Source organism: Canis lupus, chromosome 22, assembly GCF_048164855.1.
Source record: "Canis lupus baileyi chromosome 22, mCanLup2.hap1, whole genome shotgun sequence".
NCBI lineage: Eukaryota > Metazoa > Chordata > Mammalia > Carnivora > Canidae > Canis > Canis lupus.
In genome coordinates, this window is record NC_132859.1 from 25851480 (window position 1) to 25879027 (window position 27548).

Genomic DNA, 27548 nt, shown 5'->3' on the forward strand with positions numbered 1-27548 from the left:
GCCCCACCTACTTCCAGTTTCAACTAGAGAAAAATAACCATTTCCTGCTTTACCTAAGGTTATGGCTATGTAACTTTAAAGTTTCCAGTAGTTAATTTAAAAAAGTAAAAAGAAACAGATAAAATGAATTTCCATAATGTATTTTATCTAACCCAATCTATCCAATGTTACCATTTAAGCATGTAATCAATATAAATAATTATGAGATATTTTTCTTCCTTTTACTTTTTCATACTACATTTTCCTAATCTGGTATATGTTTCACACTTAGAGTACATCTGAATTTGAACTAGTTGCATTTCAAGTGCAATAGCTGCATAAGGGCTCATGTCAACCACACTAGACAACCCAACTTTAGATCACAGATTTCGTTTCTTTATTTACACGAGAAAACTGAGGCTCAGAGAGGATAAGTAGCTTTCTCAAGGTCACATGGCTGGTGAATGGTTGAACCAGGGTTCACCCCGAGGCTAGCCAGACACCAAAGGCTTTTTACTCTTTCCACTGTATCGCATTGGCTGTTTCAACACGCGTGATTTTTTGGGTTGGGGAGGAAGCATTGTCTCACAGCCTTGCTTTTGAGATGTAAACTATTTCCCTTTCCCTTAGCTTACAGGATCTAAACCTATCTCTGACTTCCAAGCCTTCTAGCATTTAGCCTTTACTGGTTCATTCCCACTGTTCTCCATTCGTGCCAGTGACCCTCCCACCTTGCGTACAAACCATGTTAACCTGGGAATTAGAGAGCATATTTCATTTCTGCACTACCTACCCTTCGGGTGTCAGTTCACCAACTCTTTGAAAGAAGATGAGCTCTTCTTTCTTTTCTGGTGGTGCTATGTCTCCAGAAAGGTTGTGAGGGTCTCAGAACAAGAGCTATGTTAGTGATTTCTCTTTATCTTCCCATACAGCATTTTGTACTGTTCTTTCTTGGTAGTCGGAGCCCAGTAAGTCAGTGACCCATCTGAGCTGGCATCAGAGGAAGGATCAAGGGGTTCAAAAGAAGGGCATCGGATGATGGCCTCCAAAGTACCCTCTTCCTCTGAAAGGGAAGGAAGGCAGCTGGTTTGCCACGTGACTAGGCAGCAGGCACGGGGCAGCCTGGTACGTCAGAGGCCCTTCAATAGATGTTTTGTTGGAAGAATGGGTCAACTGTACTTCTAAGTCAATTTGAGCCCCAAACAGGGAGGGATGGACATATTGCTCACCACACCGACAAAACCAATAAACACAGTATCTTGCAGATATTATGCAAATTCTGAGTGTAAACTTGGTGGCAGAAGAAAAATGGATATTAATGATTGACAACTAAAAGCTTCTCAGTCTCTGACTCATCTTTTTCAACATTCTATTTTTCTATCTGAAAAGAATATATTTTCCAATGTCTTTATGTTCCCCTGGTGAAAAGAATGGCAATGAAAGCCTAGTTTATTTTTGATTGATCCTTTCCAACATTTTACCTGTTTTTCTGTTTGAAGAAAGTGTGTTTTTCTGCTTTTTTGGTTTACTCTGATGAAACATTGGAGCAGTTTTGATTCTTTGAGTTGTTTTTTTTCCATGTAATTAAGCTGATTAGTATCCCATATGGAGTGGAAACAATTGGTTTCACGTATGCTGGTGTACAGTTACCCACAGAGCTGTAATTGTTTACATGTTTCCCATTTCCTTGTGGAAATTTTTAGACTTTGTTAGATAAAGATCTAGCAGACTTGGACTCTGTGAACATTACAGCCTCTGGTTATCAGACAGGCCTGTATCCTGTTCAATGGTATGAGATGAAATAGGTATTCTACAATTTTGTACAGAAGGAACTTTGAAGATGCTTGCCCAGCATCCATTTCCTTTTGCCTGTTTCTGGCCAGTCCCCTGACTTTTGTTCAGGAAGTTTTGTTCAGGCCCATGAGGGCCTGAGGTTTAGGGAAGCCAACTCCACCTCCCATTGCAGTGTGGGTTTGCTTGGTCTAGTAATCCTGCCTCCTTGTCACAGAGATTAGACTACGCATCCAGACCTGAGACAGTTAGTGTGTGACATTCCTCAGGCCAAAGGGATTGGCTCGGGAGTGGACATCTGACCAAATTCTGGCCAATGAAATGAGATGGAAGGTGTGACAGGAGTTTCGGGGTAAGAGGGTCTCACTCTTTTCTTATTATTTATTTATGTATTTATTTATGTATTTATTTTTCACTCTTTTCTTTTTTAAAACAAATTTTATTTATTTATGTGACAGAAACAGAGCACAAGCAGGGGGAATGGCAGGCAGAGGCAGAGGAAGAGGTAGGTTCTCGCAGGGAGCCTGAAGCAGGGCTTGATCCCAGGACCTTGGGGTCATGACCTGAGCTAAAGGCAGATGCTTAACAGACTGAGCCACCCAGGCAACCCAGAAGGTCTCACTTTTAAGAGCGGTGTTATTTTATTTTATTTTTTTTAAGAGTGGTGTTATTGAGCCAAGTGGTCCCTCTTCTTGAGGACATTGTTATGGCCAGACTGAAAAACCAGGGGATGCTATGGTCATCCTGTTAAAAATAGTGAGTATGTTGCAATCCACAAAAGAGGGAGGGACCAAGCAAAGGATAGAGAGAGAGCTTGGAGGCTGAGGAGAGGGAGCTTGGACACTACTCTACGTTTGGACTCTTTCAGTTACATGGGCCAGTAAATCTCCTTTAGGGTATGAGTCAGTTAAAACGGAGTTTCTGTCATTTCAGCCAAAAGCATCACTACTGATATAGACAATTTTACCAAAGAAATGTGAATAAAAAAATGAGAAGTCAGATTAACATAAATGTGTGGATACACATAGGAAATACAATAGAAACCAGGCCTGGGTGTAATATAGTGTCCCTTCACCCCCACCCCCACCTACTATCTTCCAAATGAAGAACTGAGTTCAGAGTTTCGACAAAGCTCTGAAGAGACACAGCCTTAGAATTCCCACTAGGCTTATAAACCCTAGATAGCAACAAAAAGCTGTACTTCGACAAATTCCTTCAGAGAAGTCCTATGGGCAACTTGGTACCAGACCCTACCTTCACCTGTCTTGGCAGCTAAGCCCAAGGCCTCCTTCTTTTTTGCTGTAGTTATCATAAAATATTTGAACAGAAAATAGTTCAATGTGTCTCTTGGTTTTTTACACAAGGTTCTGTCTTGATAACCTTGCCATTTTTCTTTAAGTGGTTTATTTTTTCTTTATGAATAGGAAGATAAGTTCTTCACTTACCTAGACATGAGCATGGCATCCTGATAAAAATAGTGTAGTCACATTCTGTCTGTACCTCACTTTCTATCCCCAAGCAATTTGTCAAGATACTTTCCTAAATATAGAGAGTTCTCCTGCCAAGAATTCTGGTGGCAGTTGTCAGGCAAAAAATTGCAATCCCTTGATTACCAATGAATGAGCAAATGAATGGTCTCTCCACTGATCAATGACTTCATATTGTATAGATTTACTGCTACTCTTTTGAAGGATCCATTGTAAACCTGGTTTAGAGTGCTGTTATCTTTTTTTCTTTTTTTTTTTAGAGAGTGAGAGAAAGAGGTGGGTCAGATCATGACCTGAGCCAAAACCAAGTCAGACGCTTAACCAACTGAGCCACCTTGGTACCTCTTCCATTATCTTTTAAAAGGGCTCTGAACTCTCTGAAGTTTAATAATTAGAATGGAATATTTAAAAAACTTTCCTCAATATTCAACAATGAGTATTATACCATTATTTACCATGCAACTATTATTTTGACACATTGCAAAGCACTGGTGATATGGCCATTGTGGCCATATAACCTGCCTAATTATTTAACCCTGAAGTTTCTTCTTAAAGGGAATAGTATGGACAAATGGAATGCATAAAGCATATTTCAGGGAATAGTGAATTGACCTGTCTGGCCAGAGCAGAGAAAAATGGGGAATCCTTTTCATGAAGTAATGTAGAAAAGTCTTAAAACCCAAACTAATAAGTTTGAATCTTTCTCCCATAGGAGTATGGTCCTTGGTATGGGAGAAATGAGGACTTCAGGGTTTAAGAAGGCAAATCTGTTTGCAGAGTGCAGGATCCTGAGGCTGGGGCCCATTTCAGATGACATGAAGTAGTCCATGTGCAACTGGAACAGCATGACTGTGAGTGTGGTGAGAAGAGTGGGAATGATAAGCCAGAGTGGAAGATGTGAGGGAGACAAAGAATTGACTTGCCCTAGGGACCAACGGGAGCAGGAAGTCTAGACAGAGAGGGCCTCAAAAGTGATCCTAAGGTTTGGAGCCTCCATAACAGGTAGGTGAAATTACCACTGGAAAAGTTAGGAAATGCAAAAAGGGGAGGCAGTATTAAGTGGTAAGAAAAGGAATCTGTTTCTAGAATGACTGAGCTTGAGGTGACAGTAGGACAATGAGGTAGTGCTGCCCATCATGCAGTTGGAAAGATGTAGTTAGAGGTGAGAAGAACAGAGAAATGGAAATGGAGATCTGAGGGCTGTTGCCTCCTCAATTCTTCTTTTGAGAAAATCCCACCTGTGTTTGGGTTGCCATGGCCCAAATGGAGAGGATAAGTCATGATTGGCTGAAGTCCAAATATGATAACTTATTTCCCTTTGATTGATCAAGGGGTGAGCATGTGATCCAGTTCTGGCCAATTGCCAGGGGGCTTCTAGGAAGGATTTTCTTCCTGATAAAACAGACCTCCATGAGGAGAGGCTGTTTTGCTTCCATCTCTTTCTTTCCTCTTGTGATGCCGTCAGGAAAGAATGGGATTATTGGAGAGATGCGGCTTGACATGTTGAGAGGTATGGCTGACACACTGATGGCAACAAAGCAGAAAGATGGTCAGAGGCTTGGGTCACTGATGTCTTTGTTGGTTCACTGAACCAAGTCTGGAATTGCCTGCATCCAGACTCCTTGTTACACAAAAGTTTATTAGATGTCCTTGTTACTCATGTTACTGTTAGTTGGTATTTCATTACCTTCCTCTGAACATATCTTAACTGAAACAGATATAATTACTAATGCCTGTGAGAATGGATGTGACCTGAGAGCGAGGGAGGAAGAGAAAGATGAAGCCTGGAGAAGCACCCATATTTAGGAGATGGAAGCTTTTCGCTAATTAAACTGAGCTTTTTAATAAAAAAGCTACAGAGGAAACTTGTTGTAATTATGAAAACATACCACACACAAACAGACACACCTACAACCTCCCTCCTTGAACCACATATTCCAGAGAGCATACGTTCCAAATGAAAGGTCAAAAAGGAGATGGGTTTCAGTTTGGAGCTCCAGGAGGGCAATTATTTCTCTAATGTGATTTGCTTCCTGTAGCTTTCCTGATCCCTCCAAATGAGATTGTTTGCTAAGCGAGGCGTCTCCTTCCTCTTTCACCCTTGGATGAATTAGGGAGCAAGAGGAATTGGTCAAGGCTCCTCACCATGATGGGCTGAGGAGCTGTGGGTGCTCCTTGTGGATAGTGGTCTGCCACTGGAGAGGCCACGGGCTGGAGCAAGGAGCTGACTCATAGGGTAGGGAGAACGTGGCCTGGATCTTTCACAGAGGTAAGCAGTGTCCGATTGCACTGGGGGGAGGAGGGGGAGGTTGTGACAAAGAAAGCCCTATCTATTCCACTGAGCAATTAATGCCATTATTTTTCTTCAAAAAGCAGTTTCTCTTAAGCCATTGAGGATAATTTAGCCCCCATCTTGACAGAATGTACTAATGACTGCTAATGGATACATTCTTTTAATAAATGAAGAGGCACAAGAAAATTGCCTGATATTAAGCAGAGTCCCACGTGTCTTATCTGAGCCTATAATGGCCCTATCAAGTGACCTAAGTGAAAGAAATGTGACTCTTCAGGGGTTAAAGGAGTCTATTTTTCCTTAGTGCAATATAAATTCACTGCGAAGAGGAATAATAATTCATTGGTCTATCCTAAGAAATGGGTAAAAAGGGGGCCATATCTCAGGTTAAATGATGCATTTCCTACTGGTAGCAAAGAAAATATGAAATAGAACTCTGTGCACTGTGAATTTATATAAATAGCTTCTTATCTGGCAACAGAGCCTGAAACTCTTTTGGATCTCTGATCCTTGAAATTTTAGCCCAGAAGTCAAAGAGCCTGGTAATTTGTTGTTAATTTTGTCCATTCTTTTTTTCAATACCTTCCAGGGTGGTTTCTGCTCGTGGGTTTGGTTTGGTAATTTTAAACTCTATTCTTGGAAATGTTTCTCAAGATTCAAGTGATCCCTAGTACTCTACTTTTGGGGAACACTTCTTAAAATGTACAAAGAATTCCAACAAATCAATAAGAAAAAGACAAATAACCCAAAAGAAAAATGGACAAAAGAAATGAATCAGAAAATCAAAGAAGATGAAATGGCCAATAATCATATGAAAAGATGAATGATCTGTATCAGTCTTCTGCAACTTGCTGTTCTCAAAGCAACGCTATGATAGCTTCATCCATTCACGTTTTGTGTGTGGCAACATTCATTCTCACTGTTGTAATACTATTTCACTGGGTGAGTATTCTATAATTCTTTTTTTTTTAAGAATTTATTTATTTATTCATGAGAGACACAGAGAGAGAGAGAGAGAGAGAGGCAGAGGCACAGGCAGAGGGAGAAGCAGGCTCCATGCAGGGAGCCCAACGTGGGACTCAATCCCGGGTCTCCAGGATCATGCCCTGGGCTGAAGGCGGTGCTAAACCGCTGAGCCACCCAGGCTGCCCAGTATTCTATAATTTTATTCTCTATGTCAGCATGAGTCTATATAATGCTCAGAAACAGCTGCAAATCACATAGTAGATTGCAAAAAAAAAAAAAAAAAAAAAAAAAAAAACACTTGATAGAACTATTTTTAAAAAGCCAAGTAATGATAAAAACAAATGCCTTGGGGAAGGGGGAGATTGACATTGGGGATGGGATAAGAGGATATATCTGTTATCTATTGTTGAGTAATGAACCACATTACTCTGAAATGTGTGGCTTAAAACTGAAACTTAAGTGGCTTAAAACAAAAATCAATTATTGTTGACTCTCCAAGTCAACGCTTCAGGCAGGGTTCAGCAGGGCTGGCTTGTCTCCATTCCACAGAGAACCATCTGACTCTCTCCTGTGACTGCATTCAGCTGGGCTGGGCTGGAGGGTGGAGATGGCCTCACCTGCAAGGCGGCCATGCCTTGGACCTTTTCTTTTTGGCTTCTCTCTCCATGGGGTATCTCATCCTCCAGGTCTTCTTTTTTCACACAGTCTTTCTCTCCAGCATGGTAGCCTGGAGTTCTTGACAAGGACAAAGCACCCACATAATACTTGTGTAATTAAAACTTGATGGCAATTAAAATAATATATTACCTAATGAAGGAGTGCTCTGTGGCCCAATACTTTTTGGAAATGCTGTATACAGCATCCCCTCTTAGAGACTGATAATGAAAAAGGAAAGCTTGCTAGAGGTCATGAGAAGTCTTGCAATAAGCAAAGAAGAAAAGATCTTTGGTGATAGGAGCTGATAAGAAAAGGCAGAAGTGCTTCATCTTCTCTGTCCTTGGGGATATGACAAGGTTCGAGAAAGCTAGAAGGCTTGGGCCTGCCTTGGGAGAACCTCCTCATCCTCTGAACTCTCCTATTCCTGCCCCCTCCGGGGTACAGTGGAACCATGGGTGGCTCTTTCTGACTGCCAAGGCCTGCTGCACACACATAAGGCTCACAGAAGTGGCTTCGAGGTCAGAGTCCACGATGCTGCTCCTGGAATCAGGTCACCTAGGTCTCTGCTCCTTCCCCACTGCCCTGCCCTGGTCTTGAACAGCTCATCTTTCTGATGCTTACCTCTCATTTGCTTTAACTCCTCTGACCTGCTTTGGTCAATTATCCTGACCACTTTGTATATGTGGACCTTCCATTTGTCCCTTCTGCCTGGTGACCATAAGCTCCTAGGAGCTTTTCTCTCTTCCTTTCCTTTTATTTAATCTGGAAGTTAATCCATGCCAGTTTCAACAAACTCAAATAATACCCTGAAATGAAAGCCTCCCCTGGTCTGTTCCCATCCCACCGTCCCACTGTCAATGGCTGAGTTTATTTCCAGATGATTTTCTATTTACATAAACACAAATAAGCATGTGTGTGTGTGTGTGTATTTGAACAAAAGGAGCATGAATATGTTGCTATACTTCCACAATCTCTCTTCCCATTTACTATTGCATCATGTACATACAGTCTTTCCAAGTCAGTGCATATAACTCTTTAACAGCTGCAGTACTCCTAAGTACAGACCTTCCTTGATTTATTTAACCATGTCTCTCTCGATCAACATTTACGTTGCTCCTTATTTTCTGCCATTGTAACCAGTGTGGCAGTGATCCTCATTGTACACGAATCTTTGCACATTCATGCGAGTGTTCTGAGGAACAGGTTTCCAGAAGCAGCAGTGCTGGGTCTCTGGGTATGCCTGGCCTTCCCTGTCTAATTGCCCTTTTGACCCCAGTGTCCCAGAGACCTCGGCTGTCATCCACCTGCATGCCGGGACCATGCTACCGTTCACGCGTTCCAGGACCTGTCTTACCTGCTCCTCCTTGGAGAGCCAATCCCTCATGGCCTGCTCTCTGGAGCTTTGCCCTGGCAGCCTGAGTTGTTCTCATCGGTTGACAACTATGCCTTGATTCCTGCGCTTGCCACATTGTGTTATCACTATCTTCCTACTTGTCTAATTTCCCCACTGGACCAGAAATTTCCAGAGGCATCATTAGTGTCTGGCAAGGCACTTGGCACTAAGTGACTGAGTGAATTCATTAGTCAATTTAACTGAACTCGCACTATGCTAAACAGGAGCAATACCAAAGTCCCTGTTCTTGAGAGGGTGGAGCCACAGTAAACACATAATTGTAAATCATCAGCCAGAGACAATAAATGTCACGAAGAAAGGTGAGGTGGAGTCTGGCCTGGAGAATGGCCTTTGAGCAGAGACCTAAAGGAGGTAAAGGACTGTGCCTGTTGATTGTCTGGGAAGAACATTCCAGCCACGGATGTCTGAGTGACCACAGGAAGGACAGGTACAGGGCTCCTCACTCCCTGGTATGATAGGAGGATTCCCCTAAGGCTGATAATATCACAGCAAAGTTAACTCAGTTTGGGAACCTAACACTTATGTCCCAGTTTGGGTTCCCAAGAAGAAGCCTCTGAGATTGGTGTGTAGGAGGTTTATGAGGGTAAAGGAAGGGATTTGTGAGGGAAGAGAGACAGTGAGATCGGACAGAAGGAAAAGTCTCAGAGGGGGTGTCCATCAACCCTTGAAAGTTCTTTTTCTTTCTTTCTTTTTTTTTTAAGACTTTATTTATTCATGAGAGACACAAAGAGAGACGCAGAGATATAGGCAGAGGGAGAAGCAGCCTCCCTGTGGGGACCCCAATGTAGGACTTGATCCCAGGACCGCAGGATCATGACCTGAGTCAAAGCAGATGCTCAACCACTGAGCCACCCAGGTGCCCCAACCCTTGGGAGTTCTGAATTCAACTGACCACTCAGGGTGGTCCCCAATTGGAGTGAGGGGGCCTGACCTCCTTGCCTTGTCTCCATCAGCCACGAGGTATCAGGTACCATGGGAAGGGGTCCAGCCTTGGGCTCACTGATGCTTTTTAGCCTTCGCCAGCTCCAGAGAGGGTCCCAGCTGAAGGGCTGTCTGCCAGCAGCATTCCCAGCAGCTGAGAGGGCGAACCCTTTGCTCTTGGAGAAGGTGCTGGGTGGGCCAGCCTAGAGCTTATCACAGGTGAGCTAGGTGGCCTTTGCAGAGAAAATGAGAGGAGAAGTTGATTTCCTGGGCCTGATGGCCCAGTCCTTTCTCTTCCCCAGCTCTGCCCAAGGTTGCTGATACCCACAGGCTGAGTCTCTCAAGCTTCTGTAGGAGCTCCTCGAGCTCCCTGCTAGCTCTTTCTGGCCAGGCCAGCGGGAGCCACGGGTCAGACATTAAAAGGAGGAGAACAGGAGGAGGGCAGGTGTTTTTTCCCTTCCCTCTCTGCCTTGGCAGGATCTCAGTGAGCAGCTCTGTCTCCTGGCTCTACCTCCCCTGTTCAGGTCCCCAGTGTTTCCTGCCTCATGCAGAGAACCTAAATCCCTGGGTTCTGGTACTGTGGTAAACACAAAATGGTCAAATCTCCTTCATGGAAGGACTGGCTGCCCCCACAGCAGGGGGTGCAGCCCGCAGGCTTTCAAGCATCAGCTCCTGCAGGGTGGGCCTGGCTGGAGGTCATGCCTCTCTCCAAAGCAGCCCACAGCTGGGGACTGAGGGGGTGGGGCAGTAAATGCCTCCTCATGTTGACTCCATGGAGACACCCTAGAGGGCCGCCCTCCAGGCTTGGCCGAGCCTTAGTCTACAAGGCGGTGTGCCTTCTTCCTCTGATGTCCGGCTGCTTCTGCTTCCCTTCCCTGGGGGTTGACCCCTGGTTAAGTGTCCTACACCCCAAACTATGCTTAAGTCTGCTTTTGGTGAACCCGACCTACAACACCACTTCTTCCCCCTGTCCTTCCTGCCTTGAAGTGGCTTCCTGTGGTGCTAATCTCTGGGGGGCCCCACCATGCACTGATTGGACGCTCAGATTTTCCATTGCCTATGTAACCAATCCACTGCATTATATCCCCGTCTGCTTAGATACTTATATTGAATTCAGTTTTTCTGGTTAGACCCTGCCCGGTATACTGAGTGAGTTTCACATGTAAATTTAAGTTTGTATTCTGGCCTCCTCTCTTTAGCAATTGTGTTTTAAAGGGCCCCCTAAGTCACCCCAAAATATTTAAAAATACAGTCCTTTCCTTGGTCTCAGGACCACCTGTCAGTTGGAGACTTGTGACACTGGGCCCTTTGACAGAAAGAAAGGACAGAGCTAACCATGAAGGTGTAGCATCAGCAAGTAAAACCAGCCAACAGCAGGTGAACCATAGCCCCCGTGGTACTCAGACGCGGTGGCCCAGCACTCTTCCACATAACCACCTGTTCTCAGCTGTCACCTGTCACTCCCCCTGAGTATAGACATACAGATCTCCCTCATGTTATGATGGGGTTATGTCAGGACATCATAAGCTGAAAATATTGTAAATTGAAAATGCATCTAATACACATAACCTCATAGCTTAGCCTAGCCTAATTTAAACATGCTCAGAATACTTAATTAGCCTATAGTTGGACAAAATCATGTAACTCAAAGCCTATTTGATAGCAAAGTGTTGAATATCTCATGTAATTTATTGAATACTGTACCGAGAGGGAAAAACAGAACAGTTGTAAGGGTATTGGTTGTGTACCTGGTGATCGTGTGGCTGCCTGGGAGCTGCAGCTTGCTGCCTCTGCCCAGGCATCATGAGCAAGGACCGGATCGCATATCACTAGCCCAGAGTAGATCAAACTTCAGAATTCAAAGTGCTGTTTCTACTGAATGCACATTGCTTTGGCACCATCATAAAATTGAAAAATCTAAGTTGATCCATCGTAAGTCAGAGACCATCATTATGAGGCACCAGTGATCTCTGAGCTGGGCTCTGGCTTCTTTGTACTGGCCTCTCTCCTCCACCCCTACTGTCGATGTGTCTGGCCCTGATGTTGGCTGGTGTCTCTGGTCCATACTTCCTGGCTCTCTCCTAAGGACCAGGCTGGGACTGGGGTGAAGCCAGCAAGGGCCTAGGGCGCACAACCTCTGACAGAGGCCCTGACAGGCTTGTGCACCTTGTGGGTGGGCAGCTGTCTTTGGAGCGGTAAGGTGGGAAGCTGGCACTGAGCCTGGTCAGAGGCTGGGAGTAGAGGGGGAGCTCCTGTATCAGCCAGAACACAATCAGAAGACAGAGATTACATCCATTTGTTTTTACAAGAGAGGACTTGATTGACATAATTGTTAATTAGGTAGTTGAAAAGGCAAGCTCTCTAAGGTATTGTGGAGGTAGCAACTATAGGAAGCAGCCACCACTCCTCGGGCTGGGGGACTCGAAGAAGAAATTGATATTATTAAAAGTTGGAACTCAAAGGAGGTCCTGGGGACTGGGACCCCCAACCTCTGAGAAGTGGGTGCTACTCAGCGCATGCTGGTGTTTCTGAGGGGACCCCTGAGGTTGGCTGTACAGTGTTAAAGAAGTTGCAAGCTGTATTCAGCTGTTGCCACAGGACCTGACTCAGCTGGGGCGATGCTTGTAGGAACAGGAAACTAAAGGGGAAACAACCTTGAGGGAACAAGTCTTTGCCTCTTCCGTCAGCCTTGCAAGCGCCCTCTAGCGACCCCTCTTGGCAGAACCTGGCAAGGAGCCGCTGACAAAGCAGAACTTGAGTCTGTGAAGTCCCAGGGTCTTGGTCACAAAGCTGAGTACAGAAGAGTAGGTTTGAAGTCAAAGATCAAGAGCTCTGAATAACTGGCATACCTTCCCAAAGAGTTCATTAACACCCAGGGAGTCAGGGAAAGAAGTGGTCTGTGACCCGGCTGGCACAAGCTGACCCACAAATATAAGTCAAAGGGAGAAGAAAGACACCATTTGGGGTCCAGACAGTGACTGGAGATTCAGTTTGCAAACAGGAGTCAGCAGGTCTGAGTGATAATATCAAGTTTTCCAGATTGTTCAGTGACAGGCAGGAATGCCGCTAGAGCTACAAGAATTTGGCAATATTGATGCAGTAAACCACCAGTTTCTACATCTTTCTTCCTATCTGGTCCCCAACCACCACACACATACACACACACATATACACACACGGGCGTGCATTGTAGATTCCTCATTCGTTGCTGTGTCTGCGCCGTAGAATACAATGAATGGTTATACTTCCAACCACTTCTCTCAGTGACATACCTATCACATAGTATTTTTCTAATTTTAAATAAATTCTTTGCCCAATGTAGGGGTTGAACTCATGACCCTGGGATCAAGAGTCTCATGCTCTACTGACTAAGCCAGACAGGCACCCCATAGGTACAGTCTTGAATAAGTGACTATATTTACTATCTGTTGCTGCATAACAAATTACCCCCAAATCTAGCAGGATTAAACAACCAACATTTATTATTACTAAGTTAATAATAACCATAATTATTATTGTCTCTCACTTCCTGTGGAGTAGTTTGCATTGTGGTTCAGAGCTTCTCACAAGGTCGCAGTAAGGAGACCATCAGGGCTGCCTGCCCCTCAAAGCTCAGCTTGGGGAGGATCCTCTTCTGAGCCCACTTGTGTGGCTGTTGGCAAGTGTCAGGTTCTTGCTGGCTATTAGCCAGAGGCCTGTCTTGGTTTCTTGCCGTGTGGGCCTCTCCATAGGGCAGCTGGATTTTCCCAGAGCGAGCAAGCCAGAGAGCAGGGGAGCATGAGAGATGGCCAGAAGGGCAGAAGTCAGAGGCATTTTCCTAATCTCAGAAGTGACATCCATCACTTTTGTTGTGTTCCATTTTTCAGGAGCAAGTCAGGTCCCGTCTGCCCTGGAAGGGATGACACGAAGGGACTCGATCCCAGGACCCTGGGATCACGACCTGAGCCAAAGGATCAACCACTGAGCCACCCAGGCACCCACGGAGTCTCCTGTTTTAATCAAATTCCACTTATAACAGAGGTAGTGGAAGGCATATATAACGATACATGTTCAGTATTGTGGCATCAGTTAGGCATCCACGATAGAAGGCGCACCAAATGACTGTAATTAGTATTCCTTCTACATAGCCAAACCCATTTAACTTTGCTGATTTGTTTAGGTCCCAGGTGCCTTTCATCAGCTTCCATGTTGATAGTTTACCCACCCCCCTCCCCCCATCCCCAAACCACCTACCACTTAATTATCACCCCACATGCAAACTCTGACACTCCCTGAAACTAACAAAGATCCTAGATCTGCCCATGCAATAGTCGGGGGTTACTCGCTGCCTCCTGAGCAGCAACAGGCTTTGGTAGCAACAATGAGATCCACAGGCTATGAACTGAATTTCTCAGGGCAGGTGCTGCCATAGTAGAGAGTTTGGTGAGAACAGCTCAAACCCTCCAACACTTCAGCATCGTCTACCTGAATTAAGGCAGGCTGCCTCCATCTCTCCTCTTATTGGCTGCATATTGCTTGGGTGACTTTAGCAGGGAATGAAGTCTTCAGACATTTGATGACCACAAAACAAAAACAAAAACAAAAAAACCACATGCCAATTGAGGCAAGAGAACATACTGGTACTGAATGAGCTTCAGTCTTTTGGGAACTGTTGTCAGATTCTTTCTTGTATTGGTGGAGAAGAAGGAGGAAGAAGGTGTGCCAGAAGAGGAGGAAAGGGAAAAGAAAATGCTAGGGGGAGGGACTGATGGGCTACAGATTTATAAGGCAGGGTTCACCGGTAAAATGGAGGACATCCAGTTAAATTAGAATGTCAGATTAAAAGAATGGAAAATAAAACTTTAAAGTATGAGGCTATCTCATGTAATACTTGGGATAGACTTACACTAAAAAATATTTCTTTTGTTTTTATCTGAAATTTAAATTTCACTGAGCATCCTCTAATTTTATTTGCTAAATCTGGCAACCCTACTACAAGATCAATCTCTCCCCTTTTGTCTCCGAACCTATCATCATTTCTCAGGGTCATACTGCTGTGGGGCAAAAGGGACTTCCTTGCCCTTTCCAGTGGCCATGATCTGGTGTTAATATTGCTGTCTCCTGCTGCTCTCGGCCCCCTGTCCCTAGTCCCCCAGGCAGCTGCAGGAACAGCATGTCGCAGGAGATGCCACAGGCTCATCTGAGGTCCCTCTGCTCCTCTCTGGAAGGCTCCACAGCACTTGGCCCCCACCACTCCAAGTCTCCCAACATGAGTGCGTGTAAATCCAGCATGACAGGTTTTAAGAGAACAAGGGAACTCTGGGTATCAGTTTAAATGTGGGCAAAACATTTCTTGCTGAGCAGTTCATGTTAAAAGGGATTTAGTTTGCCCCTTGGTGAACAGCCCCGGAGGGGAGCTGGAAATCTACTCCAGAAGGGCTTCTTCCAAATTTTCCCTTTCAGGTTTCACAGCACAATGGCTCCTATTTTAGTGGCCAAGGTTCTTTTGTTGTTGTTTTTTTTTAATTGTTTTAAATTTTTTATTAACAAAGCAGAAGGAACCACAAGAAATATTCACGTTTTCATTGTGGAAGAGGAAAACAAAATTCAGGTCTCCAAGGTTTCTAAGAAAACAGCAAAAATCAGGATCTGTTAAATGCTAATCTGTCCCTCCAGTGTGCTGTTCATCCTTCTCTCCCACTGCAGAGTGGGGGAGACAGTGGCCTGATGCTGGGAGAAAGCTCCTCGCCAGTTGTCCAAACAATGGAAATTTCCTGGATTCTTTGCTGCAGTTTTTCAATGTTAATGGACATATGCTGACTTTTTTAAAGCTAGCTGTTACTAGGGGCAAAAAGAAGGACAAGAGAAAAATGCTTACCTTCAGACTCTCTAATGTAGGCGAAAAAGTCTTCCTAAAGAAATGAACAACGATGACAAACATGCTCACGCTGCGCTTCATCAATCTGGATCCTGTTCTTGCACAGCAGGTTACTAGGTCCCACGTGGGAGACTAAGACAGGAAGGACAGAAGGAACAAGATAGCATCTCATCATCAGAACTGGGGTCCAGGGTGGTGCCAAATAGTTCCTGCTGCCTGGCTAAGCTTATCTCTCACCCCTTTCTTCTTCCCCTCCTCTGCTCCAGCACCCTTTGCTACTTGTTATTCTCTGACTTCTCAAGCTGTTTCTCCTCTCTGTCCCTTCTGTTCCACCATTCCCATTTCCCTGTTCATTGACATTCAACTTGGGAAATGCCTCCTCTGGGCAGCGCCTGACCCTGACCCTCCCAGGTTGTGTTAGATATCCTACCAGTGTGCTCCTCTGCCCAGCTCCATCACTGCATGAATCTCAAGGTAATACCTGTTGGTTTGGGTCTTAGCCTCCTTTGTGGTGTCTGAACACCTTGAGGTCAGACATTGTGTCTTGTTCATCTTTGTAGACCCTTGTCCAGCAAGGGATCTGTTCCACACCAGGCAGGTAGGTGCTCAGTGGAGGGCTGGATGGACAATGATCTTGAAATACTTGATAATGAGTTCCAGGGTTGACTGGATTGTCACTTGATTGTGACAATCATAATGTGGGTGCAGGCACTATTCAAGATTGCTAAAGGCCTGTTGGATGTAACACATTTACGCAGGTTAAGGATGCCCCTGACTAAAATGTCCCCTTGCATTGTTTCTGGCTGGAATACTGTCAGTCCTCTCTGATGACCCCAGGCTTTTCATGAGGAGATAAAATTGGCCGTCAGTACATACTTGTTCTTTAAGAAAAATGTGCAGATAATCACAATCTTTCTTTTTTCTTTCATTTAAGCCAAAAAGTAAGTAAAATCAGCAGCGAAGTTGCACATGATAAAAAAGAAAACTTTTTTGGTGGTATGAAGGTGAGGTGCCAACTATATGCCATGGTTTATTCATTGATTTATTCAAATTTACTGAGCACCTGCTATATGCTGGGCAATGTTTTAGGGGCTCCAGACACAGCAGTGAACAAGATAAATGAGATCCTTTCCTCTTGGAGTTCACCTTCTGTGGATGAGAAAGAGATAATAAACTAATAAACACATAAGAAAACATCTGATCATAGTAAGTGCTACTCAAAGAATGAAATCAGAGGGATGGACTAGACTGGGTGGTGGGGAAGGCCTTTGCCAGGAGGTTACATTGACGCTGACACCTGACAACAAAAGTATGAGAGTAAAGAGAAACTCCAGAAGACATCATGCAAAGGATCTCCAAGGTAGGAATAGATGCATTTGGATGGTATTTATGTGCTTACCTGTTGATCATCTGTCTCCCCCACTGAGCTGCAACCTCCATGACAGGAGGGACTGTATCTATTCTATCTACCAACATATGCTCAGCACAATGCCTGCCTGGCATATAGGACATTCATAATATATATTATCGAATAATGAGTGAACCACAGCCCACCATTCTTTCTGCCTCAGGTCAGGGTGGTTCCTGCAGGTATGGGCCATGGGGCCCCAGCTTGGGAGAGCAGAGCAAAGCAGAAGCCAGTTGCCTTGTCTGTCTTGCAGTGAGAGAGGGCTCAGGGACTCAGGCACAGGGTGAGTGGTTATCGTATCCCAGCCACTCTTTGGAGGCCTGTTCAGTCTGCTTATTTGCCATGCTTATGGGAATTTGAGACCAGACTTGGCTGATTTCATTCTTATCGCTCAGCTTCACAATAATTTCTGGGCAAAAGGAAGCTTCTAATTACGAGTTCAGATCCCCCGGAAGCCATATGCCAAGCCATATATGTGGGAAAATACCCAGCTGCCTTCTTGGATGTAAGGATGATAATAGCTAACTGACAGGCTGATCTGGGCCTGCCAGGCCTTTAACTCAAACAAAACAACAGCCACAACAACTACAAAAGTCCTGCAGCAGCTGCTGGTTCCAGGGACTGGAGTTATTCAGGAGCCTGACTCCCACCAGCTACCTTGCATCTTTCTTGGGATAGTTAAGGTCTTTGAAGATTCTGGGCCAATTTCATTCTCTATCAAATATCTTACATTCTTCCCAAATTTCACATCAAATGCATATTGCTCTTGCTCTAAAACATTTGAAAGGGTTTTGTCTCAGTTAGCTAATGCTGTGTAACAAATCACCTAAAAATTTAGTGGCTTAAAACAACAATGTATCACCATTCAGGGATGGTTCTCCTCCAAGTAGGGTTAGCTAGAACAGCGGGTAACTGTAATTGTCCGAATGCTTGAGCAGTTGCTCAGCTGAGGATGAAATGTCTGGAATGCCTGGGCATTTGGAGTCAGGTGGAGCTTGACTGGGAGTTCAGTTGGGGCTATCAGTTGGGGGCCTTGGTTCTTCCTGTGGGCCTCTCCGTGTGGCTGCTTGGACTGCCTTCTAGCATGGTGGTTGAGTTCCAGGGAGGACTGTTCCAAGAGTAAGCTTTCCAGGAGGGAGGAAGCAGAAGCTGCCAGATCAATTAAAGTCTAGTCTTGGAATTGGCATAGCATTCCTTCTACATTTTTTTTTTTTTTTACTCAAAGCAGTGACAGGCCCAGCCGATTGTTAATGCAGGAGGGAATTACATCAGGCATAAATATGGGGAGATATGTTCGTCTGGGTCACCAAATGATAATTTACCATAAGTCTCAAAATACTTATTATTGTGGCTCTCAAAAACATTAAACAGAAATACCACATGATCCAGCAATTCCACTCCTGGGTATATACACCTAAAAGAATTGAAATCAGGGACATAAATATTTGCACACTCAGCTGCATAGCCAAATGGTGGAAACAACCCAGATGCCCATCAACGGATGAATATATAAACAAAATATGGTATATACATACAGTGGAATATTATTTAGTCTAAAAGATACGTGAAATTCTGATACATGCTATGACATTAACCTAGAGGACATCACGCTAAGTGAAATAAGACAAATATTGTATGATTCTACTTACATGCTATAACTGATAGTTAAATTCAAATTCAAATGTGTTAGCTAACAAATTCACAGAGACAGAATGTAGAATTGTGCTTACCATAGGCTAGGGAGAGGCAGGTACAAAGAATTATTGTTTAATGGGAATGGAGTTTTAGTTTGGGAAGATGAAAATGTTCTGGAGATGGGAGTTCTATTTTGATGGTTGCAAAATAGTATGAATGTTATTGTGCCTTCACCGTACATTAAAAAAATGGTTAAAATGGTACATTTTACATTCTGTATATTTTACCATAATAAAAATTATTATTTTGAGTTTTGTAGAAATGAAATATTCATTTTATATTTTTGGTATCTATCATATTTGCAACTGTGTAAGAGTTGGGTTGAGCTGCAGCTTTTTGCTATTCAGTGTGGTTCATGGACTGGAAGCTTTGGTATCACCTGTGAGCTTGTTAGAAATGCAGAGTCACAGGCCCCATCCCAGACCTACTGAATCCAAATGTGAGTTCAAACAAGATCCCCAGTGGTTTCATATGCTCATTAACATTTGAGAAACACTGAATTACTTTACATAATGTTATGTTTTGTAGACATTTAATTATTTATTGACTTCGATCATATAATTTTCTGCTTTGCTATTTGGAATCATTACACGTATTTTTAAGCCCTCAAAACTTTTCATAGGGTTTTAAAATGACACCATGCCTAGGGGGCCTAGGAGATGAACTTGGCTGACTTTGCATGCGGTCACATCCCTTTGTCTGCATCCCTGACTTTCCCCGCTGTATGTACCGTTCTTCAGGTTCTCTACATGGGTTTCTTTGAGCTGTGACTAGGATGACTTCCTAGGCTTTCAGAACCACAGTCTATGGCCAAGGGACCTGTCCTCAAAGCAGCCCAGCCCTCTAGAATAATACATTCCACACAGGGTTCACCTAGCCAGGGAGGAGAATCAACCTTGCCGACTCCAAATTACTAAATGAGCAGGTCAACCTTAAAACTTCCTACTGAGTAAGTAACCTCAGCCTAGCCCCATTCAAAAAAAAAAATATTAACTGAAATACAATATACAATATACAAAAAGTACACACATGTTTATAACTCAATACATTTTCATACACTGTCAGCTTTCTTATAACCAACCCACAGGTCGAGGAATAGAACATGACCGCATCCAGGAAACCCTTCTGGTCACTACTGCCCCTCTCACCCAAAGTTCACAGCTCTTTGGACTAATAGCATAGATTACTTTCACCAATTTTTGTTCTTTCTGTAAACAGAATGACACAGTACATTGTCTTTTGTTTCTAGCTCAACTTTACGCTTCTGAGATTCATCCACATTGTTGCATGTGGCTGCAGTTTGTATTCTCATTGCTGTATCATGATCCATTGTGTGAATTCCCCCAATTTAAAAAAGTCATGATATTGTTGATGGGCCTGTGGGCAGTTTCCAGTAGGAGGCTACAATGATAGTACAATCCCGTATTTTTTGGGCGCAGTACTCAGTGCATTTCCGTGGGAACTACCCGGGAGTGGAATTGCTGGGTCTGGGCGTGTGGCTCTGTTTAGATTTAGTGACACTGCCAAGCAGTTTTCTAAACTGTTAGCCCTATCCTTTTTTTTTTTTTTTTTTTTTTCCTATCCTTAATCTAAAAATGAATTTCCTGCCCCCATTCCATCCCTTCTAACCGTTGTGACAATTCTTGAACATGACGTTATTTCTCCAACACAAGATTTACCAATTCCTACCAAAACATTGGTGCTCACATTTCTAAATAAATAAATGCGTCCATGAAATCCTCAGCAGTGGCAAAACGAAAAAGCCAAGACTCGGATGACAGCTATAATGTCGAGATGCTAAGGCGTTTTCTCTTTGTTGCTGAGAGGGGGCCGGGAACCTTTGCAAAAGCTGCTGCCAATCAGGCTTGCGGATCTTTGCAGCGCTAATTAACAGCACTTGGGCAAGCAGGGGGGGCGGGGCCGGCACTGCGAAGCGAATTGAGCCATCCCCGGGCTTACGACTAATTATAAGCACAAAGAGCGCTTAAAGACCATGATTTAAAGAAAAAAAAATCCCAAAACCAGACAAAAAAAACCTCTTCAAAATTCTAATACCAGCATGCTTGTGATTGCAGGGCTTGGGGGCAGGGGTGCCAGCAAAAATCTCCTACCGCGGACGAAATCACACAGCACAGCCCCAAAGTCGAGCAGCCGTGCTCCCAAGCGCCGCCGCGGAAGGGCTTCCTTTGTGTCCTCCCTCAGTTGGGAGAGGGTGTCCCGCATCTCCAGGGGCGCCCTGGCCCTGGCATGTTAAACCTGGTATTCCCGGTTGTCACTAGGCTCGGGAGAGCAGACTGGGGTAATCCAGGCCCCTGCGGGCGTGAGGGGGGTGGGGGCGTATGCGCAAGCTCTGATCCCCTTTAGCTACAAACAGCTAATAATCCATAAGATATGCAAATCAGGCCCCAATTAATAGCACTTATTAACATCTCCTGGAACAGTGCAAGAGGAAGCTGAATGTTGGCCAGGGAGGAAAGCAACCCTTCTGCACCTCATTGCCAAAGCTTGTCTGTTCAGGCGAAAGCCCTGGGCTTGTTGGGAGGGAAGAAGAAAGCTGAAACAGGAAGGCTGCTTTGGTGCCCTCGGGTCTTAGGGGAGAGTGTCCTCACAGTTCAGACATGTGCAGTGATTTGATGTGAGGCTGAGGAATCAGCCGTGACCACATCCCCCCACCCCCACCCCTGCTTCTCCTTCCCTTCGGGGCACCGCCAGGCCCACCCTATCCAGTTCTGCAGGATACAGGCCTCCCACTAGCCTCTGAGAAGAGATCAGGACAATCAAAGAACCCCCAAAAAATGGAGGAGGGGGGCTAGGCTGGCAGTGCAGTGGGGGAGGGGCGAAAGGAAAAGAAACAATACTTAAAAGGGTGGTGGGCAGCTGTTTGCATGAACAGTCTCACACATTCCAGAGCAGGAGGTCTTTTTTTTTTTAATATATTTTTTTATTGGAGTTCAATCTGCCAACATATAACATAACACCCAGTGCTCATCCTGCCAAGTGCTCCCCTCAGTGCCTGTCACCCAGTCACCTCAACCCCCGCCCACCCCTTCCACTACCCCGTGTTCATTTCCCAGAGTTAGGTGTCTCTCATGTTTTGTCACCTTCACTGATATTTTCACTCATTTTCTCTCCTTTCCCCTTTATTCCCTTTCACTATTTTTTATATTCCCCACATGAATGAGACCATATAATGTTTGTCCTTCTCTGATTGACTTATTTCACTCAGCATCATACCCTCCAGTTCCATCCTCTTAATCTCACCTGATCCGTGCATCCTTTTGGCAATCTAGTGAAGCCTCTGGACCTCCCTGCAGAAGAAAAATTTAAATGCATAAAAATAGTACAACTATGTTATTAAAGCACAACTATCAAGATATTTAAAAGAGAATATGTGCTTCTCTGCTAGCATGCAACCAAGACCTAGTAGCAGATCCACTGACTATGATAGTTTCAAAGCAGTGATGAGCATTAGCAATAATTTAAGTTAGCTACAACGATGTTAAAATAATATAAAACTGTCTTTGATTTTGCTTAGTGACAGTCACAGGTGCTGCTAACGTTCCTATGATGGGTTACCTGCCCCCAGAGTTGAAGGAAATGTGAAATTTCAATTAGAGATTAGTGAAAATAAAATGTTACTTTTTCCTATCCAAAGTACAGACTTTCTGAATCCTGTCCACAGACTTCCTAGGTTAAGAACCACAATGTCACAAGAAACAGCAAGTGTTGGCTTAGGATACTGAGAAAAAGGAACCCTCGTGCGCCGTTGGTGGGGATGCAAACCCGTGCAGCCACTGTGGAAAACAGCAGGGAATTTCCTTAAAAATATTTAAATGGAACTACCCTGTGATTCAGTAATTCCACTACTGGATATTTACCCAAAGAATGCAAAAACACTAATTGAAAAGATACACGCTTCCCTATGTTTATTGCAGCATTATTTACAATAGCCAAATTATGGAAGCAGCCCGTGTTCATTGATAGATGAATAGATAAAGAAGAGGTAGTAGATATATATACAATGGAATATTACCCAGCCATAAAAAGAATGAAATCTTGCCTTTTGCAACAGCATGGATGGATCTAGAGAGTGTAATTCTTTTTTTTTTTTTTGAGAGAGTGTAATTCTAAGTGAAACACATCAACCAGAGACAAATACCGTATGATCTCACTCATATGTGGAATTTAAGAAACAAAATAAATGAACAATGATAAAAAGAGACAGCCCCCAAACCAACCTCTTAACTATAGGGAACAAACAGATGATTACCAGAAGGGAAGTGGGTGAGGGAATGGGTGAAATAGGTGAAGGGGATTAAGAGTACACTTACATGATGAGCACTGAATAATGTATACAATTGTTGAATCACTACTATATTGTACACCTAAAACTAATATAACATTGTATGTTAAAATACTGGAATTAAAATAAAAAATAAATAAATAAAAAGGACCTCAATACTGGTGGCTCCTGGCTGGCTCAGTCAGTAGCTCAGGTGACTCGGGCGACCCTCAATCTAGAGGTTGTGATTTCCAGCCACACATTGGGTATAGAGATTATAAATAAATAAATGTAACCCCCCCCCAACCTCAATATCATAAAATGAGCTTAAAATGATATATTCAAATTATTAATAAATGTTTCCACTGCTTCAAAAGACTTGGCAACAATTTAAAATGATTTTTAGGAAAAAATGATTTTTTTTTGTACGAAAAAATGATTTTTTAGACACTGACATTAAAAAGATTTTAGCTTCTTTAAATTTAATCATTGAGTTGAGATGCAAAGATTCGTTTATTCATCCATTTATCTACTAAAGGCTCACTGAGCCCCAATGCCCTGTGTTAGGGATGGAAACCATCCAAAGTGATTCTATCAAGTTTAGCGGTTGGCAGACAGCTAGCTGTCCACCAAAGATATGTTCTCTCCATCTGTGAAGTAGAAGTATCGTAGGGAGATTGCTGCCAAGCCAGAGACCATGTTTCTCGTATCTTATGAGGTAGAATTGACATGGTGAGTTCTCATCAATGAAATATAAGCGGAAATAGTGTCCTTTCCAGGTCAAGACTTTTAAGAAGTGAGCATGCCCCCTTCGTTTTCTTTCTTTCTTTCTTTCTTTCTTTCTTTCTTTCTTTCTTTCTTTCTTTCTTTCTTTCTTTCTTTCTTTCTTTCTTTCTTTCTCTTTCTTTCTCTCCCAGTTTAATACTAAAGAAGTCAATCTGGACTCCAGAATGACTGCAGTACAGGGCACTCCCATCCTCCTTCCACAATTAGCAAGACCCAGGATTAAGTGATAAACTTCTATTGTGCTAAACCATTGAGATGTTGGGATTTGTCTGCTAAGCAGCTAGTGTAGTACTTTGATACAACAGGCCTGGTTTAGGAATGCCTGCAGGGGACTCCCATTTCCCTACTTATCATAGTGTGGCAGGTAGTGCAGACTAGCTCTCTCAACTCCATCCCAACCCCTTTGTAGTAGGCAATCTAAACACTAGAAAACCGGATACTTCCTTACATCTCAGATATCTATTTATAGTTCAGATTTCACAGGAGACACAAGTTTTGCCAAGTGGATGTACTTCTGTGGGATTTGGGAAGCAGAAATGAACACAGTGCAGTGGAGGTTGTGCTCCCACTGTTTCTGCTCTTTCTTCTGGCAAAGACGACTGTGAAGCTGCAAGCAACAGACAACTTATCCACAGTGGGTTAAACACACAGGGGCCTATTTTTCTCATATAACAAGAAGTTTAGATGTAGGCTTTATGAGTTCAGCAATGTCAGGATCAGCATTTGTGCAGTTCTTTCAGGCTTTCCCTCATGGTTACAAGGCCATCGTTTCAGCTCCAGTCATCACATCTCTATTCGAAGGAAAACAAAGTAGGAAAGGGGACCAACATCACTATTATTGCCCTCTTCGTATTTAAGGCAAAAGCCTTCCCAGAAGCCCTCACAACAGATTTATTTGCAGTTCTCACTGTCCAAAAATTGGACACTTTGTTTCCTGAACAAAATTAGAGTTCTGGGAGGTGCCTGGGTGGCTCAGTCAGTTAAGCATTCAATTCTTGATTTCAGCTCAGGTCATGATCTCAGGGTCCTGAGATTGAGTCCCCAGTCAGGCTCCACACCCAGCTTAAGATACTCTCTCTCCTTCTCTCTCTGCCCCTTCCCTTTCTGTTCTCTTTCTCTCTCTCTCTCAAAAAAAAAAAAAAAAAAAAAAAAAAGAGTTTTGTTGGCAAGAAAGAAGGCCAAATAAGCTACAGGGTATACCAAACCATAGAATTAGTCATCCTTGCCCTCAAGGAGTTAATGATGGCTTTGCAGAGACACAATGTATGCAGGGACATTTGAATAATAATGAGAATTAAGAAAAAAATATAAGGCAATAAGAACATAAGTGATAGAAGAGATATCTTAGAGGAGACCCAGACTTGAGGGTTCTGATGCAGCCCACCCTCATTTGAGGAGGGCGAGCATGAAGGACTTGCATGTCCCAGCTGGACTCCGGGGCAGCCTCTTGCCTGCTACACTCCATCCTAGGATGTTACCAGAGCAGACAAGTGTTCTGAAAGTTCAGACCAAGCGCCTACTGCAGGGTGGATGGACAGGGAGTGGTGAACTTGACCTGCACCTTTTATCTGGATGGATAAAAAGGTACCACATGGATCGAAGAAAGGGCCCCAAACACAAGTCCAGAAGTTTATTTTGTGAGTAAAGCATTTCCTTGGATGCTGGAACCTGTCATTAGCCCAGGTGTCTTTGACCCAGACAATACCAAGCTCTGAATTTGCCAACACCCTGGACTTACTGGCACTTGGTTTTTGGCACCAGATTTACTAACATTAATGATCCTAATCTCATATGAAGTTCCCTGGACTGCTTTTGAAAATGAATTTGGCTTTATGCTAGCAGTGTTCCTGCTAATGAGAATGAGTATTCTCCAGAAATTTTAATTTTAATTTGGTGGCTCTTGTGATATTGGTCCTGGATCATTTGCTGTTCATGCTCAACTTTAATTTTCTCAATAACATGGTTCACCAAACCATTGGGATGCTGATTGGACCTGAGTAAAAATCTAAAGAAGTGTCTCTACCATATCCGTAGGGCCTTCACTGTGCCATAGGCTGAATTTCAACAACCAGTATCTGCAACTCTTGCCTGAGGGCCTTCTTTGAAGCTATAGGAGGCCTCTCTGTCTGCCCACACTGTGGGCCAGGAGTATCAGGAGGTCAGTGCTACCCTTCCTTGGGAGTAGCTCTCAGGCAGGATTAATGGGATTTGATGTGTATAAAGACCCTGGCTCCTCTATCCGTCTGAGCAGTGACTCTGAGGCCTGTGTTCTGTTTCCTGGAGTCCCTCTGTGGAATTAGGGTCCAGCTGCCCATGGTGGCTGCCTGATGCTCAGAGACTTTCGATTGGAGATTCCCCTTTCCTGATTCACTTTCCCATTTCCCACAACACTTGTTTCCCATATACCCATATTCCCATTTTCTCATATACCAAGTGAGGAATGTCAGTGTTATCAATAGACTCTGAAGAAAGAAGAGCCCTGGCAACCCGAGGAGAAACAAGAGGAAGAGACATTGCTATTTCCAAGTTGTAATGTGGGAAAGAAGTTTTCAACCCAGGTTGGTGCCCAGAGAGACTTCGCAAGAGGGAAAAGTGCCAAGGAATGATGGGCAACAAGCTACCAACAGTAATAAGAATTATTTGTTCTCATTTATTTTACACTTAGAATCATCACTGAACTTAATCCTGCCAACAGCTCTCTGAGATCAATGTTAGCATCTTCATTTTATGGAGGAGGAAACTAAAATTCAGAGATGTTAAATAGTTGTCCGAGGTCATGGTACAAGGAAATGGCACAGTATGAATTCAAACCAAGTCAGTTTTCTTTCCACGCCTTAACTATTATACTGTACTTCAACCCATTGTTGTGGGTTGAATTGTCCCCCTCTCTTAATTCTTATTTTGAAGTCCTAACTCCCTGTACCTGAGAATGTGAATTTATTTGGAACAGGTTCATTGCAGACATAATTAGTTATGTCATCATGAGTCACACTGGAGTGGGCTCCTCATCCAACATGACGGGTGTCCTTGTACAAAGGGAGAATTTGGACATAGACATGAACACATGGAAAACACCAGGAGAACATGAAAGCAGAGGTTGGGTGATGCATCTACAAGCCAAGTAATCCCAAGGACTGCGAGCAAACCACCAGAAGGTAGGGAAGCACGGGACGGATTCTTCCTCACTGCCCTAGAAGGGACCAACCCTGCTGACACCTTGATTGTGGACTGTGAGACAACAATTTCTGTTATTTAAGACACCCAGTTTATGAGCTAATTGTATCAAAAAGACAGTCTCTCTACAAGAAGAAAAGCATCTGAGCAATCTTCATGTCTTAATCTGGATTCCCTAGAAGCAGACTCCAAGAAGAGGAGACGAGGGATATTAATTTATTTGGGTGGCACAGGGAACAGCATTGCTTATTCCAGTTTATAGCTTGTTACCCATTAGCTCTTTGGCACTTCTCTCTCTCTCAGACCTTCTTCCGGCAGCTCCTGGGCTGAAACCCTCCTTCCATCATCAACAAATCTTGGAAATAGCAGTGTTTCTTCCTCTTGTTTTTCCTGGGGTTGGCTGGGCTTATTCTTTTACAGAGTCAATTGATAACACTGACATTCCTTGCTTGATATAGAAGCCCATGTGGGGGAAACCAATGCAGACCCAGATAGGAGATGTGGTCTTTCTTTTTCTTTTCTTTTTTTAATTTATTTTTTATTGGTGTTCAATTTGCCAACATATAGAATAATACCCAGTGCTCATCCCATCAAGTGCCCCCCTCAGTGCCGGTCACCCAGTCACCCGACCCCCCGCCCACCTCCCCTTTCACCACCCCTAGTTTGTTTCCCAGAGTTAGGAGTCTTTATGTTCTGTCTCCCTTTCTGATATTTCCCACTCATTTTTTCTCCTTTCCCCTTTATTCCCTTTCACTATTTTTTATATTCCCCAAATGAATGAGACCATATAATGTTTGTCCTTCTCTGATTGACTTATTTCACTCAGCATAATACCCTC

The 27548-nt window shown here is 43.7% G+C and overlaps 2 long non-coding RNA genes across 3 annotated transcripts; one reads left to right on the forward strand and one right to left on the reverse strand.

Moving 5' to 3' along the window:
• The first annotated feature begins 5155 nt into the window (after positions 1-5155).
• LOC140614060 (uncharacterized) lies at positions 5156-18718 on the forward strand. The gene is made up of 3 exons (XR_012014955.1): positions 5156-5526; positions 6140-6492; positions 13375-18718. It is a non-coding gene; the product is annotated as an uncharacterized lncRNA (long non-coding RNA).
• Positions 11126-20765, reverse strand: LOC140614059 (uncharacterized). 2 transcript variants are annotated; one of them, XR_012014954.1, is made up of 4 exons: positions 20580-20765; positions 16429-16514; positions 15366-15497; positions 11126-13397 (listed from the first exon to the last, which is right to left on the reverse strand). It is a non-coding gene; the product is annotated as an uncharacterized lncRNA (long non-coding RNA). The 2 variants fall into 2 exon arrangements; XR_012014953.1 differs by lacking the exons at positions 16429-16514; positions 20580-20765 and adding an exon at positions 15847-16376.
• Positions 20766-27548: the final 6783 nt, after the last annotated feature.